Source organism: Vicugna pacos, chromosome 7, assembly GCF_048564905.1.
Source record: "Vicugna pacos chromosome 7, VicPac4, whole genome shotgun sequence".
In the NCBI taxonomy this organism is placed as follows: Eukaryota; Metazoa; Chordata; class Mammalia; order Artiodactyla; family Camelidae; genus Vicugna; species Vicugna pacos.
This window is the reverse complement of record NC_132993.1, coordinates 6,443,662-6,458,834: the sequence shown is the minus strand read 5'-3', so window position 1 is coordinate 6,458,834 and position 15,173 is coordinate 6,443,662. Positions and strand designations below refer to the sequence as shown.

The 15,173-nt window shown below is 46.3% G+C and overlaps 1 protein-coding gene across 3 annotated transcripts in view; it reads left to right on the top strand.

Annotated features, from left to right (window-relative positions):
• The first annotated feature begins 2,525 nt into the window (after nucleotides 1-2,525).
• CUL1 (cullin 1) overlaps nucleotides 2,526-15,173 on the top strand; it is a 90,640-nt gene continuing 77,992 nt past the window's right edge. The window contains exon 1 of one of the 3 annotated variants that reach the window (XM_006217539.4): nucleotides 2,526-2,702. The gene's annotated coding sequence lies outside the window, so the exon portion shown is untranslated. Of the gene's footprint in view, nucleotides 2,703-2,765; nucleotides 2,885-3,021; nucleotides 3,158-15,173 lie in introns of those variants that run through there. The other 2 variants (XM_072964283.1, XM_072964282.1) reach the window with 2 other exon arrangements.

Below are 15,173 nucleotides of genomic sequence, written 5' to 3'. Positions count from 1 at the left end.
TTAGAAACAATAGCTCATAGGGCTTATCACGTTTCCCATTTGGTTAGTAAACAATGATGGTTGAACACTCTTCAGTGTTCTTCGGGAACAATGCTGAGGGGCCTGGTGAACGTCAGGAAATAGTGCTCCACCAAGGCACAGACCATCTAGTTTAAGGGCACAGGTGAGCAGCTGGCGGTCAGGGAGTGGGTCACAAAAGCCTGTGCAGAAGGTGCAACGCAGGCTTCCTGGAAGCGGATGTGAGCAGGATGTGAAAGAGGCAGCATGATTTGCAATTGGAGGAAAGAAGGGATCATTTCTGTTCAGGGAACAAATGGAAGTAGGCATTCATAAATGGTAATTCAAGGCTGGTACCTGTGGGCCAATCGTAGACTCAACAGGATGGGATGAAGTTGAGAGTTCCTTTTGGGAAGTGGCTGGAAAGAAATTTGGAAAAGTAAGCTAGGAAAAGATTACGGTAAATCTTAGGTGCCAGGTCAGGATTTTGAGTCTTCAGGCCCCCAGGCCTTGGAAAATGTTAGTATTATCGACGACAATAGGGTAGTCAGTGGACCTCCACTGCACAGAAGACGAGGAAAGAAAGGGAACTAACAGTATTTCAGGAATTATGCCAGAATTATAAAGGAATGACCCTTCACGACAACCTTATGAGGTAGGTATTTTAATCCCCATTTACAATTGGCTTAACCAGGGCAAAAGATGGTAGGTTGAGTTTAAATATAAACAGAGGTCTGCCTCAATCTAACATGTGGGCTTTTTGAACATCATCATATTGTTTTCGACTTGTAAAGGTATAATTTATTTCATTGGTTTTGGCCTAATACTCTAGCCTGAGACATTTTGAATTTTGATTCTGACATCTATCAAGTTAATTATTCCTCCAAACTTTGGGTCGTTTGAAAGGGGGACATCAATTTTGCAGAGGCAGGGAGAAAGATGTAGAAAGGATGTTTCGGAGGGGAAAGATGGCCTGGATTCATTAGGTAGGAGGCGAGGTTACCTGCCTAGAGTAGGAGTGGTACAGATGCATCCAGGTTGCGAAGTGGATGTAAAAGTCAATGGCATAGTCTAAGAGCTAAGAATAGTGGTGCAGATGAGTGGACGCTAAAAGATGGAAGGAAGTTAAGCAGGAATTGAGGCAGTGAGAAGTGGAGAGGATAGGATAGGTGGACTAAATACTACCATTAAGGAAAGAGAGTTTGGAAAAAATAAACAGTAATGGGAAAGTTGACCCACTTGCCTTGTGCATTAGTTGCGAGAAGTCACAGACAAGGAGATCATACTGAATGATGCAACGGGAGAGGACAGGTTAGGGAAGATGAGGAAAGCACCAGTTCCAGTAAGGGGAAGAAGCGAGGGTCTAAAAGAAGCCATTATGTACAGGGGAAAGCACAGGCCACAGGGACAAGCCTTCCATTTTTACCTTCAGTGTTACCATGTGCCCACAAAAAAAGCTGTAAATACATCGAAGTTTTCTTCTGACTAGGTTATTTAGAAGTTTAGGCTATAAACCAAGAATTTTACAATGCTTGTACAGACTGAGATCACAGACTTACTTTATAGTCAAAGGCCACACTTCTACAGATACTTAACAGATGTTGACAAAAGACCACATTTCAATAGGAGGAACCACCTATATACTCCTGGAATATTTCTTCTAAGAGAAGCCCATATTACTCAGGAAATAGTGTGGACTATGGGCACAGCCCTCTGCTCTGAGCCTAGGATTTCCACCCCAAGGTGATGCTAAGTCTCTGTAATGTTTTAGTTTGGAGCAAAACAGGAAATTACGTTCATCAAGTCTTTTGCCCAGATAATTTGCAATCTTTCCTTGCTTGTTAATGGAAGTAGCTCTCTGGTACGCTGTGAACCACGGAATTAAAGCAGAAGCCCCTCGAAGTCCGTGCTTTCTCACCTGTGTGACCCTAGGAAGCCAGGTGGCTATTGTGCTGCCAAAATTTATACTTCAGGTACCCAATTGTGAGTTAATTTCAAACGAATGCGATGAACTCCTCCAGACTACACCTGAGAACAATCCTATAGTAACACCTCATACCATCCATGTTAAGTAAAAATCTTAAATTCCATTCTTAATTTGTCTTTACGAAGATAAATGGTAAAGTGAATCTTGGTCAACGTTTGTTTAAAGAGTCGGTTAAAGAGTTTGAAGACGGAAGCTAGTTTGGTTTTATTTCAGAAACGGCTTTTAAAAGAGAGAGAGGCGCCTAGGAGTTCGGCTTTCAGGTGCTGATTGCTGAGGCCTGGAGGGGTCCCGGGGCTCCAGAATGGACGACACGTTTCTCTCGAGTCTGAACCTGTTTTTCAGGGCCACTCGCCCATCTCGGACTTTATCAGCCGGTCGGGGTATCGCTTTTGGTTATTCTCCCTGCCGGCGAGGCAGACCGACTGGGTGTACTTGTGTTCCATGTCGGTTCAGGGTTCAGGGTGTGTGTGCGCGCAGGAGCGGGGCAGGAGGGGGGTTTTTAAGACCCTCTCCTCCCGGGTGTTTTGGGGCAGTTTCTCCCGAGGCTGGTGCCCCCGACCTAAGAAGGTGACCCCTCCTCGTTCGGTACGAAGTGGCGGGAAGCCGGGTCCTTAGAGGCGGCCCCCGGCCGAGGGAGGCGGTAAAACCTGGAGGAGGATCCGGTGCGTCCGGCCGGGGATGGCCCGGGGGTTCAGGGGCCGGGGCTGCGGGCTTTCAGGTAGAAACCACCCCGCGAGCGGGGCCCCGGCGGCGGCGGGCGGGAGGTTTCCGGGCCCCTCCCGCGCCGCGGACCGGGGGGGAGATGGCGGCGACGGTTTCCCGGCTCCCCCGCCCCGGACGCCGATGGCGGTGCGTTCCGGCCCTCCCCCACCAGCTTCTCCCCCGCGGGAGCCGGAGCCGGTGAGGCCGGGAGGGCGGGGAGCGGCGGAGGAAAGGCGAGAGGGCGGAGGTTGCGTGGTGCAGGCGGCGGCGGCGGCGGCGGCGGGAGGAGGGCCGGCGGGCGGGCAGGGGAGGAGGAGGAGGCGGGAGCCGTGTCGCACGCAGCTCCAGGCGGGGCAGCCCCGGCGGCTGAGGGACGCGCCAGACCTTGGCGGGACGGGGATTTAACCGGGGCCGGGCCCAGCGACCAGGTAGAGACGTCGCGGGAGCCATTTAGGCCTCCGGGAAATGCGGGTGAGTGTCGGCAGCGCCGGGGCCGAGGGGAGGCGGCGGCGGCGGCGCAGGCCCGGCCCGGAGCCGCGGTGTCGCAGTGACTGGGGCCGCGGCGGCTGAGCGCAGGCGCCGGGCGAGGCCTGAGCCGCGGAGTCGCGGACGGCCGGGCGGAATGGCGGCGGGGCCGGGGGACTCGTGGGCTGAGGGCGGGAGGGGAGCGAGCGCGGCCCGGCCCTGAGTCACCCCGGCCGGCTCGGGCCTGGCCGGGCCGCGGCCCCGAACGCGGGCTCGGGGCGGCCAGGCCCGGACTACGCACTGGGAAAAAGCCCGATTCATCGCACCCGAGGCAGCGGCCTGGTGGCGCCCGCCCCTTTCCCAGCGCGACCGGGCTCGGGCCGCGGAGCCGGGCGGGCGAGCGGCCCCGGGCTGCTCAGGCGCGCGCGCCTCGCCTCTCCTAGGGCGGCGACCCCCGCGGGGCTCCGGGACGCGTGCCCTTCCTCCCGCGCCCCCTCGGGATCACTTCTCCCCCGAGCGTAGCTTCTCCCCGACTCGTGTTCCCAAGTAGGTACGGGGCTCGCGCGCAGGAGGAGCCGCGGAGCCGGGCTCTCGGCTTTCCGGTTCCCTGCCCGCATTGTTGCGACGGTGCCGGGCGCTATTATTGGGTAATAGTCGCCCCTTTGCCCGGTTCTCTTGGGGCAGCCGGCCGGGGAGGCGCGCAGGGATGCGAGTGCTGCGGCCGAACGGGACGGAGCCCCCCGGCGCCCGCCGAGCGCCCGCTAGTCGGGCCGGGCCTTCGCCGCCGCCTCGGCGCGCCCCCGGCCCTGCGCCCGGCGGGAGCGCGCGCTGACCCCGCAGGTAACTCGGGCGCAGGCCGCCCGCGTGGAGGGGTCGCCCCGAGCGCCACTCCTGTCCCGCGTGGGAGGTCGCGTGCTGCAGGCCCAGTGCGGGTTCGGGAAGAAACGCGGTGTGAGTATTCCTTGAGACTAATCCCCAAAGTTCAGGGTTTTCCCCCTTTGGCGAGCTCTCGGCCAAAAATAGGATCCTCTTTTCTGATTGGATGGCTGCTGTTGCTTTTAGTTCGCAGTTGGGGTTAGTGGTAAGGGTGCAAATGGGGAATTGCAGTACAGTTAACTTACTCAAGTATTTATTTGCTCTGTGTAATTGCCCTTCTCCGTAGTGGCATTAGAACCTTCAAAGTTAGGAGTGGGTCAGTGGTCACGTAGTTTTTGAAATGCAACTTATTGGAGTGACAGAAGGGAACTAAATTTACATTTATTTTAAGCCCTCAGCTTCTCGGACCTAAACTTATCTTAATACTCTGCGGAAGCGTGTGCAGTTGTAAGTTTAACGCCTCATTTTGTGGCCACCCTGTCTATCTGATTTTCTGAAATCCTGGCGCGTGTATGGGTTGTGGAGCAAAATAGCGAATGTTATTTCAAAAGCAGAACTAGTCATTTTGTTTAAGAATATTTGGCTGTATCTAAAGGAGTTCTTGGATATTAGGACAAATTTTACTTGGAAGTTCTGTTTGTTGCTTTCCGTGATGAGTCGAGAAATAGTTGTTGCATCGCATTTCAAATTCCGAAGCAGGCAAACAGAAGACAGGCTTACTTTAACTCTGTTATGCCCATTTTTGGAGGTTTCAGGAGAGTGCTCAGTAAGCTTGAGAGGGGTGGCCAAGGTACTTTATAAAAATATTTAACTTTTTTTGGTCACTGGAATCATCTTTTGAAAAGTTATTTTACCAAAAAGAAAAAAAAAAAACCCTGTAGGTGTAGTGCAGGGATTTGAGGCCAGTTTATAATAATCCTCTCTCCCTTAGAGAGACCACAGGCTCAGGTCCTTGCAGGGAAGCCCCCCTTTCCTAATGCACGCTTACCACTTCGGAGAGCTAATAGTTCATTGAATGCCTGAATCTTACTAAATATGATCTTCTAGAGATAATTAACTTAGTTTGTGTTATCAGTACGGCATAATTTCTCATACTTTTCAGACAGTGAATTCCTTAAAGGCAGGAGATACTCCTTATTTATTTTTGCATCCCAGAAGTAGCAGAGGACTTTTTTGAATGAATAAATCTGGAATAATGTTAACTTCTATGCCCAGTGTTTGACCACTTTGGATTTTGGCTACAGAAACAGTCACTGCACTTACACTGGGAGAGAATGCAAGCTTTGTATAATTGTTATTACAGCACCCCGGGAACTAATACAGAAAAATGCCCCCGGCAGAAAAATACTCAGGTTTCCTTTAGCTATGGCAATCCGGGAAAGTGCCGAGAAAATAAGTTATTGTAACTTTAATTAGCTTTTTTTTTCTTTCAAAACTAGTTTTAAGGTATAGATTTTTAAAATTTTGTGTGTGTGTGTTTTTTGTTTTTTTTTTTTTAAACAAGATTGGAGTCTTTTCCCTCAGGTTAAATAATTGCAGCCTTGCCTTTGAAATGAAATCCTTTAGTTCGTGAAGGCTCTTCCCTGTTGGAGAGAGTGGTGGTACCAGAGCTGATGTGACCTTTCTTATAGCAGAGACTGTTCTTGGGTCCTTGAGGGCCTTTTATCAGAAGTTCACACCCAGGATACCCAGCAGGCATAGCATGCCTTCTTTCCACCCGGAAAGCTCAAATGAAGGTGCTTTAAATTGAGGAGTAGTTACTTGGCCTTCTTCAAATAGAAAATGTGGGCCCCAAAACATAGGAGGATGTTTGCCTTTTATTCTTCACCGCTTCAGCTCTCCTTAGGTTCCAAAGCCATAGGCTTTCTACCCTCAGCAATTGAGTCAGTCTGGAGTAAAATGTCTTTTGGGGATCATTGGCTGAATTTTGAGCTTGTCTTTTAGATATGTCTCTGGAGAAAAGAGTGTACCATTTTTAAGGAACAATTCAAAATTTACCTTTTTAAAAATTATTTTATTTTTGGCTATCTGGTAGTTTCTCACTAAAATGTCATCTTTTGTTTGCCTTTAAAACTATTATATAGCTTCTAGAAAAGACACATATGTGATGTATTCATTTATTTGTGCTTAGGCATAGAGCATTTTGCTTGGGGGAGGAGACATGGGCTCTAACTGGAGCTTAATTGTGCCAAGCCTCTGTTTCCTCATTTATAAAGTGAGATAGTTTTTCATTGACTCAGTTTTCTTCAGGCCCTCGGGCTGTGTGGGTTCCATGGGAATGCCATAGCTTTTAACACTGCCAGCATTTGAAGTCCTATGAAGTGTAATGTCATTCGTGTTTGGAAAGCAGACTTGCCAAGCCTGGGTTTGGTGGTCGTGTCCGTTTTCTCCCTGGGGAAACGTGGATCGAGGAAGCAGTCACCTGTCGGCGCCCACTCCGGGCTCCTGCAGTGTTGCAGCCGCGTCCCAGAACTTGCCTGGCTGCCCTCTCCTCTGCTTTTGCTCCTGCTTACCTCTGCCCCGAGTATCGTGTCCCCTTTCTGTCACCCGCAGTCTCCTGTTCCTTTGGAAGGATGCTCCATCCTAGACTGGGAGCCTTCTCTGGGGTCCCTGAGCCCTGCCTGCGTCACGGTCCCAGCACTTAACCCTTTGACTGGACTTGATGGTTTCTCCCACTCGGCAGACCTCCCATAGGGCTGGGACCTTATGACTGTGTTCCCTTGTGCCAGCACACCGCCTGCACCAGCTCACTTAACTCATAGTTTGTTCATGAACATCCTCCTGCTTCAACTCTTTACCAAGCCCCACCGCATAGAGGGGAAGACACTGAGGCTTTGAGAGGTGAAGGTCAGGCCCAGCAGCTGGGGGGCCTGAGTTAAACCAGACAGGGACTCCAGAGCTCCCTAAGTGTCTGATTTATATGAAGGTGGAAGCGGAAAAGAGATAAAAATTAAAACGCTTAGCGATTGATAGCTGGTAATTGATAAGTATGACAGAATTCATTATGCAGAAGTGGATTGACCACAAGAATGGAGCTTATTCTTCTTGGTCTTTTAGTAGCTGGTGGACATTGAAGGAGATTGATTGGGCACTGGTGGGGAAATGAACAGTCCTGGAACTTTGGGACTATTATTACGTTGGGTGTGATAATGCGACCTGCTGGCCTTGCAAACATTTATAAAGCCATTTAAGACTGTTTGTATCTGACAAGCTGTGATTTTTTTTTTTAAAAAGGGCCTGTGTCAGAAAATACTTTGGAAAACAGACTGTATGAAATGTGGGCTTAAAAAATGTGTATGTACTGCTGAAAATACTCAAAGTAGTAAAAATGGTTGTATTTTAAGGTGGTGAACTTGTGTGTGTGTTTTTAAAATATTTTTCCCAAAATAAATTTTTTAAGAACCAAAATGTAATACAAATGATCTCAGGATGGAGACCTCTCTCAGCCTAACACCAGAAGTAGAAACTGTAAAGGGAAATGGTCTTTTGATTACTTTAGAAGAATTAAACTTCTGTATGTTAAAATGCTATAAAGAGAATAAAAAAGCAAATGGCAAACTGAAAAAAAGTATTGTAAATTACAGCAAATTAAGTTTCCTTACTATAAAAAGAGGGCTTATTAAGCAATAAGATAGATAGGACACCCTCCCCCGCCATAGAAAAAAAACGAATAAACTGGCAACTTATAAAGACAAGAAACATGAAAAAATTTCCACCTTTACTAGCAATACTACTAAAAATGCAAATAAATGAAATACTGTTTTTAAAATTTGGGCCATAGATTGAAAAATAAACCACTTCTGGTGAGGGTGTGGAGAAATGAGTCCACTCATACATTGCCTGAAAAAAGTATACTTTTTCTGAGAGAAATGCATTAAAAAAAGAAAAAAGCTTATAAAATATGTATACATTTTGAAATAGCTAATCTACTTCTAAGGATTTAGTCTAAGAAAATATAAAAAATATAAAAAATGGTTACTCTTCTGTCATGGGCACACTTATTTAGTGCCTTCTTCCTGAGCCTTTGTTTTCAGTGTTTTGCTGTTAAGGATGATTATCTCAGCACTTTCAGACAGACCTTTACATTTCTGTAATTCTGTATTCAATGAGAATTAAAGGACACATACTATAAAACAATGTGTGTAAAGTCTATACTTTTGTTTTTTGATGTGTATGTACATTAAAAAAGATAATAAACCAAAATGTTCATAGTGATTATCTGAGGAGTGGAATTATGGGTTATTTTTAGCTTATTCTTCTGGGTTTTATTTTTCCTTCCAATTCTCTGTGGTGCTCGTGTATTTCTAATAACAGTGGATTCGTTTATGAAGACAGAAGACGGGAGAAGCAGTGCGCCTACTTTCAAGCAAGATGCTTCTGCTTAGTTTAATGCTGGGGTCACTCTGGTGGTTGCTTTCCTTGCAGGTCCCTTTTCAGGCGTGTTGGCACGTGGGGTTAACTGTCTGGCTTCTAGCCCTTGGGTTCTCCATGCAGCACTCATCTTCCCGCCACCCCCACCTTAATCCTCCAGCCACTGCAGGTCCCCTCAAGTTTCATGCCCTCCGTGAGACCATCTTAGTCCCATGAAACTCATTTATGCTTGGATATTTCGTTGAATTAAACAGTGGATAACATCCTGATGGACTGTCTTCAGTGGGGAAGTTTCCTTACCTTAGTGATGCTGTGAACTTCCTATCTTTTTTGCCTACTTCACAGCTCCTAGTGAGAGAAGATGAATTTTTTTAATTGGATGTTTAAACCTGTTATTATGCTTAAGAATAGAAATTTGCTAAAAATTAGAAAAAGTAAATTCTTTTGTCACACTTTGTAGCTTGGAAAACTAAAAGGCTACCATTGATTTTGGAAATGTATTCTAAATGACACAGATTAGGAATACTGGGGGAAATCTGAGAAAGCAGGTGCTTAGGCACTTGTCACCTGTTAGCTAAAATGGTGACGTGTGCCTGGAAAGGACTCGAAAGTCTGGACATAGGAGAAAGGCCAGAGAGCTGGGCCCCACCCCGGCCTGCAGGAGGGGAGGAGGCCTGCCCTGGTCAGACTAGAAGGAAGGTTTGAAATCCTGGAGCCGGGGACCACAGGCTTCAGTTCCAAGGGGAATCCCAGGCACGAGAGCTGCAGGCTCTGTCCCCTCCCCAGGCCCCAGGCTTGCCTTTGGGAACTAGGACACTTTGGTTTGGGCTCCAAGAGTGATTTCTTCTAACTTCTCCGATCTTACTAGTTCATCTTGCAGGTAATAATACCACTGTTACTCGGCACTTAGAGTGTGCCAGTTACTGGGCTGACCCACGCTGGGGACTACGGAGCTGCTCCCCCTCAGCTTTCAGCTTTTTGCAAATACATGCCTCATTTTGGACAGAAGTCTCTCCTCCACTTTCCTGGTTGAAGGTAGACTTGGACACACAGCGCAGGGCAGCTTACTAGTCAGTCGTCAGCTAAAGGCTTCCGAAATCAGAGGGTCTCCTGTTTGATACAGTGATGACAGTCCACCAGCAGAGACCCAAAAGACAGAAGGGAGAAGGGTTAGAGGTGCTGAGGACACTTGGCCTGCTGAGCTGTTCTGCCTGGAGTTGCTGCTCAGTGGTACTTCTGCAAGTGTTCAGCGCATGGATGCCTCTGCCCTGTCTGTGGGGTGTACTGTTCTGTTTCTTAATGTCTGCACTTTAGCTTGGGCATCTGTTGTGAAGCCTGTCATGCAGGTAGTCACTTGACATGGTGAAGCTTTGTTCGTCACTATTATTTTTATAATAAAGGAGCTCAGCTTTACCACTCCCTGCATTTCAGTAATTTAAAAAAAATGATTTAGAGCAGTGTTTGTCCATCCGTGTTCTGTGACATGTAAGATGCTGAGTGGGAGGGAAGATGTTTGAGGAAATAAATTCCGGAAATGCTAGGTCACGTGCTGAGGGGCTTTTAGTAAATGAACGTAGGTTGCCGCGCTTACAGGGGACATGTAGCTTCCAGGGTGTGCTTACGTGTGTGTGTAGACTGGGTGTACCCTTAGTTTAATAATAGCCTTTGAGGGAAGAAAACCTTGCTATCAGATTAAGGAATATGTTTTGTTTTGTAGAGCACGCACTGACTTTGGAATAAGAGAGGTGAACAGTGCCGTGCCCCGCGGTGGAGCTGCGGGTGGAGTGAATGGCTGGGCTTGCTCCTTCCCTCTAGGGTGGGGCCCAGGAGCATCCTGGGCCAGTCCTGTTCTTGGGAGCAGGGTGGGCAGCGCTGCGGAGATTGAGGTCCTGACGAGCACAGGGTAGGACGTGTAGTTGTCTAGAAGTGTTTTTTGTTTCACTTTATTCCTGGTCTCAATGTAAATCCCAAATGCTATGATAGGAAATATCAAAAAAAAATTTGTTTTAAGCACAGGGGTCAGCATTTATCCCCACTCACTTCTGAGGAACAACAAGCCCGGAGCGTGCATCCATCATGTTTTCTTGGTGGTGTCGTATGCTGGAAGTACTTTTTAATACTGGGAAATTCTGGTTGGTAGCATTAACTACAAAAGTGTTTCCAAAAACTTAAGCCTGAACTGCCAGGGTTTTAAAAGCATTTCAGTGCACTGAAACTCAGACTGTGCTTTCCCTCTTTAAGGTTCTCTTAGATTCTTTCCGGATCATTTAAGTTGGTTCTCCTGCGTTTCTAGCTCAGTGGTTTGCAGGGTGTGAACACTGTTCACGCAGTATGTTTGGGAGGTGTAAGTGGGTCTGTTTTCTAGAACATTTTGTCCCCTTTCAGGAGGGGGTGTAACATGCAGATTTTTCCAAACTTCTGGACCAGGTGAGCATCCTTTTTTCTTGAGTGGTCTCTTGGCATTAGCTTCTGTGGAGACACTTTGCTCTTTCCTGACTGTATCTTGTTCTCTTAAATGGACGTTCAGGAGATGCCTCTTCGACTTGATTCTCTGCTCTAGTTCCTTTTGCTGTGGGGGTTTTCAGTTTTGTTTTGGCCAAAGCAGTTCTGACAGTTTTCACTGTTGGCTGGTTGACTTCCAGCTGAGCTCCATCAGTCCCCCTAATGGCCCCCAGGGCTTTTCCATCGCTGGCCTGCCCTTCTGTCCCCACCTGCCCCAGTCTGATCTCTCTTGCTCCCCAAGCCGGATCCAACTTCTCTATTTCTAGCATTCTATCCGAGACTTTAATTTTCCCCCCGTGTCCATATTTAGTGAGCTACCGAGTCTTGTTAGTTCTTCCTTCAAAATGCTCTGTATCAGATCTGCCTGGTTTGGTTCTGTCACCAGCTTCATGTTGTGTGTGTTCAGGATTTGCCATGGCTCCCTTGACTGCAGAGTCTGTCCCCAGCGGGTGTTGGGGGCACCATGATTGGCTCCAGTGGGCTCTGCTCTCTGTGCTCCCTGTCCTTCACTGCAGCATCTTCTCTCCTTCTCAAGCTAGGAAAAACTACTGAAAGTCTGGCTGTGGCCAGTCCTGAAGCTTGCGTGGTGGCGGGGTGTTGGTTCTGGCTTTTTGTCCTGGTTCACATTGGGAGCATGATCTCTACCAATAAAACTTAATGTAATTTAAGTAAAGTAAACCAATTTGGGGATGTTAACTTTGAGATTTAACCTATTATAAATTATAAATGTAGAAATTTTCTTTTGATAGGCTCTGATTTATGGAAAATGTCTGTGATTAAAGAATTCACAGAGTGGGAGGGTATAGCTTAGTGGTAAAATGAGTACTTAGCAGGCATGAGGTCCTGGGTTCAATCCCCAGTACCACCATTAAAAAAAAAATAATTAAAAAATAAATAAACCTAATTACCACCTCCTCCCGACTCCAAAAAACAATTTTTTTGAAGGTATCATAAAAAAATTCACAGATATAAGCAACAAACCGTATGTTACATTAAAGTTTGGATTTTGGAGGTGTGCATGTGGGGAGGGATGAACGCCCTCACTGCTTTCTACGGTGGATAAACAGGCGAGTGTGTGTCCCGCTCAGGCAGTAGATTCTCTTAACAGTTGTTGTAAAAATGACTTTAAAACACATTCAGATGACTCCCTTGGCAGCAGTAAGTCTAACTGCAGTGTTGCATTAAAAAGAGAGGTGTCCCCCCAAAACGCAAAGGGTGATCTGTGTGCTTTACTGACAGTCCAGCACGGACTATGTGAGTTTGTTACGTGCGTACTTTGTGTGTGTTACCCGAAAAAAATTAGTCCTAAAGTGTGATTCTTTCTATCGTCCGTTGCATTTATACTTTGCAGAATTTGATTTATTTGCAAAGTTCTGATGTCTAAATTTTATTTTAAAAAATTGACTCGTGTTTGTGAAGCTCAAGGCCTGTATAAAGTACACATTTTTAATAGATGTGACTTCTTGATTGAAAAAAACTACAGGAGAAAATCTGAATTTTGTGATTTGGTGTTCTTTGAAAAAACATTAACTGTTTTCAACTGGGAACATGGTTTGATGGTCTTCAAAGTAAGCTATTTGAAGCATAAACTTGAAAACCTTGCTTGAGAAAATACACAAGTTAATGAAGTTTATTATGTGAAATTAAGAATTTTGACAGATTTCTCTGACGCTTCCCACGCAAAACTTGAGCTTGACTGCAAAGGCTATGGTACTGCCCCAGTCACTACTGGTGTATGGATAGAAATCAGTAACCATCTCAATGTGTAGGGTGGTCTTTATTCTTACTTAATAATACGGGTTTTAATTACTGTGGAAGTGAAATGAGCTGCTTTTGTGTCTCTTCTGCCCCTAAACAATAACCAAAACCCCCACTACTTTTATAGTGACCGTAAGAACGCGTGGTACAGATCATGAAGGAAATGCATTACGAGTTTTTGCAACTAAAAAGAAAGATCGTGACTGGGAGCAGGTCGACTAAAAAACAAAAACAAACCCAAGCCAAAAAACAAACCAAGTTAAAAAATACTGGAAGCTTAAATCGGTTTCAGAATCATCTCTCAGGTGAAGCTGTTAAAGGTTTTACCAAAATTTTTCCTCTGTTATAGATACAGCCAGATTGTTTTGGTCAGGGTGGGGAGCAAGATTTTTTTAAAACCCCACTCCTGCCTCCAAAAAGGAAAAAAAAAAGCCTCCCTTATTGGAGGTTATCATCAGATGGTATATTTTCATGAACTCAGATGACGTACTCAAATAATTGAGAGACTGAATTTAATCCAATAATTTATCCTTGAGAGATGCAGCACCTAGGTTTGATCTCTGCATACCTTCCCCCAGTATTTATCATGTCTTAAATGCTTGATGTTGTAGCAGCCAGTAAGGACTTTTCCAACAAGGTGCTTTTGATCAAGTCAGCACTGCAGGTGTGCACAGAAGGGGGTGCAGATCTCTGCTGGGTGGACCCCCAGGGGCGGCAGATGCATCTGACTCGGTGGCCCCTCATGGTCAGGAGCGCTGTCCATGTACCAGGAAGAGGGCGCTGTCCAGTTTCTCTCGTACCTTCAGTAAGGTGAATAAAGTGGTAAGCTGTATTCAAAACAAATCAAAACATAAAAGCTCCAAATCAGATAAAGAGTGTAGATGTAGGACTGTTCATTCTTCTTGAACCAATTTGTAGTGAAGTAGGAAGTGTCTTTGAAAGTTCATTTAGCTAGTGAGAGTTGTTGATCAGAATTTTTGAACTTAGGGTAATTTGTATTAGTGGAAAGAAAGATAATGACAAGGGTTGAAAACCCAGATGAGATGAATAGCTTCTTGTTCACTTAGTGATGTGGTGGCTTTCAAAATCTGCTAGTTTAGCAGATATTATTTCAAGGCCTAGTCCTCACCCAGTGACAGGGCACACCATACACCACACACAAGGGAAGTCTGGAACTTAGGAATGGTGGGCACTGAGCTGAAACATTTCTTGGAAACGAAAGTGACAGTGTGTGTGGTCGAACAGCTCATCCTTCACTGAAGCAGCATCCTCACCTGGAGAGGGAGAGACTTGTCACCTACAGGTGACATGTCATTGTGCCTCCCCAGCTGAAGGTACGGGTCTAGCTTCCCACCCTTGGTGCCCTGAAGATATCTCCTGTACCACCAGCATCCAGGGTATCTCAGGAGTGAAAACCAGTTGCTGTTTGTATCTGTGTTAGTCTGGGTCCTGACGGGGCTGCGGCACCAGGACAGAGGAGAGGTGGCTTGGATGCTGGTGTGCAGTGAAAGCTCGGTGGCGGGTTTGCAAACTCAGTGGATTCAGTACAACAGCAGCTCATCCACCAGCTAGGAGACAGGTGAGAAACAGTTTTTCCAGCTGGTATTTTAGAGTATTCTATTCAACATTTTTGGTGGTGGAATGAAATATTCAGATGAATTTTAAGAAAAGAATGAGATTTCTAAGAAAATTTCAATTTTTAGCAAGTGCTTCTGCTGGATCCCCAGGGCGTCTGAAGACAAGGCCCCCTGCCTTCTGATGATAGATGCGCTTTGGTGGGAATTTGGGGAAGGACCCCTCCCCGGTGTTGCCAGTTATCAAGGGTATTGTGAATTTTCCAGGCACCGTTAATTTAATTCCTTTTGACTTAAAAATAAGCATGCTAGCTTTGACACCCTCCCCCCCCCAGAAGTTTTTTGTTTTATTTAAGTACCATGTTAGGAATTTCAAAGACATCTGATAACCTTTGGTGACATGTTAATATGAAGAGTAGCAAATGCTTACTGTGTGTCAAGCACCCGTCTAAACATTTTATGGACAGAACTCATCTATTTCCTCACAACAATCCTGTAAGATAGGTACTGTTATTTTCCCCATTATTTGTATATATATTTGTATTCAAAATTGCAGACCATTCTAGTCACAGAAGTTAAGGAATCTGCCCAAGTTCACACAGCGTGTGAGCTGTGGAACCAGAACTTCAAAGTCCCTTTTTCACTTTTTTGAAAATTTCCAGTTGCCATTTACTAAGCTGATCTCATGGCCCGCACATTAATGGACCACAGCCCTCAGATGAAACACATAACCGGTGCGGATAATCATCATCAAGTGTAATACCATTTCTCCTTGTTGCAAAGTGAATGAAAATGCTTAGAAATGAAATACATGCAAGCCCCAGGCTAGGCCGTTGAATAAATTCGCCTGTGAAAGCGTTGTGTGTGCTGAAGCTGAGAGCTGCAATTCAGCCCTTGGCCGTTCATACGGATGAACTGGGACGAACTGGTCAGTCTCCGTA